General features: G+C 32.9%; 1 long non-coding RNA gene across 1 annotated transcript; it reads right to left on the reverse strand.

The window, feature by feature from the left end:
• Nucleotides 1–2,940: 2,940 nt before the first annotated feature.
• Nucleotides 2,941–4,601, reverse strand: LOC104087446 (uncharacterized). The gene is made up of 3 exons (XR_001967521.3): nucleotides 4,426–4,601; nucleotides 3,848–3,918; nucleotides 2,941–3,216 (listed from the first exon to the last, which is right to left on the reverse strand). It is a non-coding gene; the product is annotated as an uncharacterized lncRNA (long non-coding RNA).
• Nucleotides 4,602–7,731: the final 3,130 nt, after the last annotated feature.

Consider the following 7,731-nt stretch of genomic DNA (forward strand, 5'->3'; position numbering starts at 1 on the left):
TGTGACCAGTATTACATGAGGTCTTTCCACTGAGATGACATATTCCTCATATCATGCAGTATTGATCTATTTCACTTGTATTGAGTTTAACTGTTGAACTTGAAAGCATGCCTACATTTTTGTACTATTATTTATACTAGAATGTACCTGCGAAACTCGTCACTATTTTCAGCCCAGAGGTTAGTCTTGTTACTTATTGAGTTGGTTGTATTGATACTACACTCTGCACCTCGTGTGCAGATCCAGGTGCTTACAGACACGGCGACTGTTAGATATCAGAGTGGTATCAGTTGAAGACTATCAAGGTAGCTGCCTGGAGTCCGCTGACCTTGACTTTCTTTCTTCAGTTATTGTAGTGTTCTTTACTTTCAGATAGTGTTTTATCAGTCAGACTTTGTATTCATATTGGATGTTCATCTACTCGTTGACATTGGATTTTGGGAGTGATTATATCTGTATTTATGAGATTTCTTCCGTTAAATTTAAATATTATGTTATAAAACTTAAAAGATATGGTGAGTTATTTAGATTGTCGGCTTGCCTAGTATTGAGATAGGCATCATCACGACATGTGATACTTTGGGTCGTAACAAACACGAAAGAAGTTGTTGAGCAAAATATTATTGTGGGCAAAGAGCGACGGCAACAAAATAGATTCTTCTTCAATCTTACATCTCTTGTGATTTCTGTAGTGTAAAATTAAACCTCTTGTGATTTTGGTAGTGTCAAATTGCCCGTGTTAAAAAATGTCTACGATGTGCTTGATAATATGTCTCAACTAAACTTTTGAGAATAAAGTAGGAAATCAATATTTAACAATATGAGAAAATGCATTCATTAAACACACATAACAAGTTGAATAATTAAGATTACAAACTGTTTCATAAAATGTTGATCGAGAAGAACATGTTTCTTCCTAGTAGCTATGCCTACTTTCAAACACAAAAGGCAACATGATAGCAGTTTGCTCTACATTTATCACTTGAAAATTAGACTCTATTCAACCTTGTATAGACTTCCAATCTTAGTTTCGAAGTGAAAAAGGTTCAAAAAAGTTAAAAGTTATGAATAAGATTGCAGATGACCCCATGTCTTGTAATTCAGTATTTGATTTTTTCAAGTTTTTCCAAAATTTAAGAATACAAATTATTTGTCATATTCATATTTTTTATAATGTAGATTTATGGAGATATCTAATGACTCTCAAAGTGGATATAACATGCCAATAAAACTTGTCATGGAATTTGATTAAGATGAGCATTCATATGATTGTTACAATGAATACGCAGCTGCAATTGATTTTAATATTAGAAAAGAATATGCAAAGAAAAATAGAGTACTCGGGTATGTGACTTCAAGAAAATTAACATGTTATAAAGAAGGTTACAGAGGTAAAGACAAACGAGATCCTACTGTTCAAACACATATAAAGGAAACTAGAACCGGTTGCTTGGCTCATGTTATTGTTAGTCGTCAATCAAATGGGAGGTTTCGCATAACTTCATTCGAAGAGAAACATAACCATCCTCTTGTTCCTCCATCTTTAGTTCATCTGTTGCAATCACAAATAGATAAAAATGGCTCAAACATATGAAATTGACTTATTAGACGATTCAGGGATACGTCCTAAAGCTTCATTTGATTATGCTGGTTGTCAAGCCGGAGGATAATATTTTCTAGGCTACAGTAAGAGAAATCATAAGAATTATCTTCGTGACAAAAAAACAGATAGTTTGAAACATGACGTAGCTCGTAGCTTGGTGAATTATTTTGAGAAACGAACTCTAGAGGATCTTGCTTTTCGATTTTCTTTACAATTAGATGATGGAGGTTTGATAACTAATATTTTCTGGGCAGATGGAAAGATGATAAGAGATTTTAAGATTTATGGAGATGTTGTGTCCTTTGATACAACATATAGAACAAATAAAGAATACCGATCATTGGCATTATTTGTTGGTTTGAACAATCATAGGGAAATGGTCATATTTGGTGCAACCCTTCTATATGAAGAATCTGCTGAATCTTTTGAGTGGCTTTTTAATGCATTCTTTAAGATTATGTCTGCAGAGAAACCACAAACATTTATCACAGATCAAGATTCCGTAATATCTTTTGTTGTCTCATTAATAATGCCACAGACATATCATCGCTTGTGTATATGGCACTTGGAAAAGAATGCATTCAAGCATTTAAATCATGTCTTTAGAGCCCATGCATCATTTTCAGGAGATTTTAGCAAATTGCTTTACGATTATGAGTATGAAGAGGATTTTTTAAGTGCATGGCAGGAAATGCTAGAGAAATATGACCTTGGGATAATAGTTGGTTGAAAAATACATTTGCTATAAGGGAGGAATGGGTCATGACATATGGAAGAAATACATTCTCAGCAGGTATGCGCATCACACAATTGAGTGAGAGTTTCAATGGATCTTTAAGGGGATATTCGAAATCTAATCTAGATATTGTATAATTATTTAAGCATTTTCAAAGATCAGTTGATGATAAGCGTGCCAATGAGAATAAACCAAATTTTGTATGACTTAAAGAATATCTATTTTAAAGGTTAAATTTCCTTTATTGGTTCATGCTAGGGAAGTATATACCCCAACTATATTTGATACGTTTCAAAATGAGTGGGAAAGATCCTTGTTTATATAAAAGCTCCAATGATGAAGGGGAATTATGTACATATAATATTAGCACTCAGGGAAGTGTTAAGGAGCACATAATAACTGTTAAGCGATCATTAACTAGAGTTTCTTGCAGCTGCAAACTGTTTGAGTTTATGAGTATACTATGTAGACATGCCTTAAAGATCTTGGACATACTAAATGTAAAGGATATGATTCTTGAACTGTTACGTTCCAAACTACCTCTTAGACGTGACTGACACCCAACTAATACCACCCGCTAGGCGAATCATACTTTCATACCTTAGCCATTGATTTACAATATTTGATTAATTAAATAAGTATCCACATAATCTGATAACCATTACGAACAATTAATATCTCAAAATATAATACTGAAACTCTAGCCCAAATCCTACACTAGACCATGGAGCATCTAAGAGAATTGCGAAAGACATCATGTGAATAAATAATAAAGACTCTTTTGACAGCCTCCACGAACAATGCGGCGGCTCACCTCAATTACTGAATCAACTCTAGCGAACTTGTCAGTTACTAGCTCCGTCTTCACCAATAGTATCTGCATAGACATGCAGGTAAGGAGTGAGTTATATGTAAATATAACCCAGTAAGATCCTTGTCCCGCCACTTTAAATACCCCTGGAACAAGTGTTAGAAAATACAAACACACAACGAGCACAGAAATTCTTTCACCATATAATTACTCTATAAGGCCCAAATAATTATTCAACAACAACATTATATATATCTCAACTCAATCTACACTAAGGACTTGTCATTAATGGCAGTGTAGGAAATTAACCAAACACTTTGACGAGTCCACGACATCATACACAATGCCCCAAATCTATCACGGCGGCATACACAATGCCCCAATATATTACGGCGGCATACACAATGCCCCAAATCTATCACGGCGGCATACACAATGCCCCAAATATATTACGGTAGCGAAGAAATAAATTCTAACGCCCCAACGCCATAGCACGAGGTTACGCCACATCACACCATATCATAAATCACTTATTAAATAGTTTTAGCTTTTTACAAAATAATATATATTTGCGGCCGGTCAAAAACCACCGATTCTGCCAAGCGCAAGCTCGTCCTAACACATGGACTAGACAGACAAAATATTTTTCAAAACAGGTTTTGAAAAAGCAAGCATCAAAGTTTAAAGTCTCACTTACCTCGCTAATGGGAAGTTCCCCAACCTTGCAACGCCTAGAACACCAACCAAACGGCCTCCAATGGCCTCAATCTATTTAAAATATTGAATAACACGTCCTAATTAGTCTAGGTGAAATATTTTCATAATTTTAGAACAAATCAAAATCAAAGTCTAACCCCGATCAAATTACTAAAAATCTGTACAAATTAGCAAACGCAGAACATGAATGCCGCAGCAGTGCAGTTGTAGAATGCATGACAATGCCTTAATCCACCCAATCTCATTATAAACCATTCTAATTATTGAATCATCATTACTTTATTTATAAATTATGGGCTAATCATTACTTAATCACTGAAAGTCCAATCTAGTACCGTAAAAATCGAGACTTTGTAGCTGTAGAAGTCAGTAATTCTTTTCCTCAAAAACTATACAATGAAACATATCCTTAATCCCTTAATTATTATAATAATTACAATATAATCATTACCTAATAATTACTTTCAATTATGGCATCTTAATTAACTTCTACACTATATTTCTCCATAATTACTTGCCAACATTTAATTAAAAGTACATACAACATAGCATCTGTACCTGAACCTTATAAAGCTATGAAGAATCTTCACAAATAGCAGCTCTCTGATGTGCTTCAACCACCCAATGCTCTTTAGCTATTTTTATTTATGTGTTTGTGAACCAAGAACGTGAGCAGCAATTTGGAACAATGCTCTCTTACTCCACTGCCCTAATACTCTCTAAAACGAGAGCAACAATTTGGGGTGGCTGGGCCCAGAATTATCCAACTATCCCTCTATAATATTAATTGGCCCACTAATAAATTAACTAATACACTATTTTATATATTAATAATAAATTTCTCCCACTAACTTAATAGTTGACCCAATAGCTATGAATAAACATTAATTCTCTAATCTCATAATTAATAAGTATATAAAAAAAATTCGGGTTATTACATGAACACTATATACTAAAGACGTGGACAAAAGAGGCTACAAACTTGAATAAGATGGATGTCATTTTGGTAGCAAAGGAAACTGTATAAGGTCGAAATCGGGCATGTCAAATTTCATAGGCACGAGGAGCTGCCTCGAGAGAAAGCTCGTAATAGACCAGGCTCGAGCTCAATGGCAGAGTATGGAGCATGAAGATCGAAATGCTCGCTGAAGATCGAGACCGAGCATGACCGACTTCGAGTAAGGCATAATAACGGAATGGCGAAATATTAGCAACCGACCGAAGATCTCGGCGGAAATCCCGGAACAGATCGAATCAAGCGGTTATTAACGTCAATCATAGGATTTGTTTCCGTTATTAGAATTGTACCTTATTTAGGATTCATCTACTATATAAATAGGGACCCCACTCATCTGTAAGGGGGATTGATTCACTGAAAAACATATACAAAAATATTGCTCTCTATTTCACTTACTATCTATTACTGTTCATCATTGTTTATTTTTTGTTCTTTACTGTTCTTCTTACTCAACCTCAAGACCATCCCGAATCGAGGTCGAAAGCACTGCTAGAACACTGGTTTGATTTATTTTACTATTCAGATTATCTACTCAATTCCTTATTTATCAATTGGTATTGGATTAAATTATGTATCCTTAAAACCACTAAATAAGTTTAATTGTTACTCGAATTTTAGGATAAACAGAAACTGATCCAAAAGTTGAAGTTACTGCGAGGTATAAACATATATGCCAAACTTTTGTTCAGATTTCAAATGAAGCTTCAGAATCTATCGAAGGATATTGGTTGCAAATTATGCGAATGAGATAATTGCAAAGTTAAAGGATGTAAAAAAGAGAAAAGAATCTCAAAAGTCAATTCCAAGCAATGTTATTCAAAATGAGCCAAATGAGATAGTATTTGTTGATAATACAAATATCACGAAGGTGACTGGGTTAAAAAGAAAGCAACCAACTCGTCGTTCTAATACTAGACTAAAGAGTTTTATGGAAAAAGCCAAGAGGAAAAATCAAACTTCATTTCCAAATTCTCCTCATCGTCAAATTGATCAGCAAGTAGACTATGATATCAAAATTCAAATGTGGGCTTCATTATAATTGTTATTTTCTGATATTATAACTTGATTTGTTTGATAGGTTGTACGCAATAAAAAAGCGGAACCAAGCGCCAGAAGTATTGTTTAAGGCAGTTTGGTAGCACATGATATTAAGGCTCAAAGGAGCTTAGAAAAGTTTGGCATTCTCCGCTGTGAATTGAGCTTTTATTTTTGCATCAAGGCTGTAAGCCTGTAACACACATATGTTGGAATTTGTATGTCCAGTACTATGGAGTTTAGAGTCGCTCCATAGTCATTTTTATTAGTGTCATGAATATTCTTTTATTGATATAAACTTGCGATTCGTATTAGACTTTTTTATCGTATTTTTGGAGTTAGAGTTAGTATTATTGTGTTGGAAATACTTCGTTGATGAGAATTATAATTCGTTTTGGTGATATTGGTTGATCGTGTTGTTGATTCTAAGACAGGTTTATTTTGGATGGTCCTAAAATAGGGAAAACTCTGTCCGATTTTCCCGTAAAATATTGATGAGGCTTACTTAGGGGTACTTGCTCCTAAGTGCCGGTCATAATCCTAAATTAGGTCGTGACATTACAATAATTTAGTACCAGCTTGCTATTATAAATTATTATGTTGACCATTTCTAATTGGTACGATGTTGTTAGTTCCTTTAAGCAATAATAGAGAAACTATCTTTTTCATCCAGATATGTAATATGATTCAATATTAACCTTATTGAAATATTTTTGTATTCAAGTTTCCTCTTCTGAATTAACAATTTGCCTTTTTCGTTATTTCTTCTTCACATTAACTTCAATCAAAAAAATTTATCAATGCAACCAATTGCCTGCTACAAAAAAAAAAATCTATTTATTTGGTTTCTAAGAAACAAAAAAGGTGGAAGAACACAAATGAAATTGTCCCTGTGAAAATAAAAAAGTTACGATGCCTAAGAAAATAATATCTCATTTGAAGGAATTTGGAATTTGGGGAGAAAAAAGTTTAACAATTTGGAGATTTGATTCATGAAAGAATAGTAAAAATAAAAAATCCATGAAAGGATTTGATTTGCTGATACCGTATCCCACTATCCCTGTAAATAGGGGTGTAAGAAGAAACCGATAAACTGCACCAAACCGATAATCCGAGTCAAACTGGAATAAAAAATCGATGTGGTTTGGTATTGGAAAATAAAACCCGACCATAATTGTTGTGGTTTGGTTTTAACTAAAAAAAAGTCAAACCGAAACAAAACCAACCCGATAGTATATTTATATAAATTTTAAAAATATTTTATACATATAAATATTTATTGTAATGTAATTTATAAATATTTCTTAAACTTTTTTACAGTTTTATCTTTTAATGTATTATTTCAAGTTTTGACTTAACATTCTTGAATGATAAATAAATTTTAAAGCCCATAATGTAGTAACTCAAACAAAGTTCAAATCAATACTAATGCTAACAAAAGAAATTCAATTCAATACTATGAATGACGATAGTGTCGGATAATTATTTTAGTTTTACATTGGTTTATAATAAAAATGCATAACTAAGTTTATCTTTTTCTTTAGTGCTTAGTTATGTAATTAATATTAGTACTTATTAGCTATATTTATTTTAGCATGACCTATATAGTATTTTTAGATTATGTTAATTTTTATTATGGCTTATTAATTAACAATATTTGTTTTATGTCATTTTATTATTTTATCTTTGTTATTGAATATTTTAGTATAATGCTATGACTTATCTCATATTATTGTGTTAGTTTCTTGGAAAATACATTATATAGTTGAATTTTACTAGGACTTAAGAAATATTTGGAGCACAAGTTACAT

This window comes from Nicotiana tomentosiformis, chromosome 7, assembly GCF_000390325.3.
Source record: "Nicotiana tomentosiformis chromosome 7, ASM39032v3, whole genome shotgun sequence".
Taxonomy (NCBI): domain Eukaryota; kingdom Viridiplantae; phylum Streptophyta; class Magnoliopsida; order Solanales; family Solanaceae; genus Nicotiana; species Nicotiana tomentosiformis.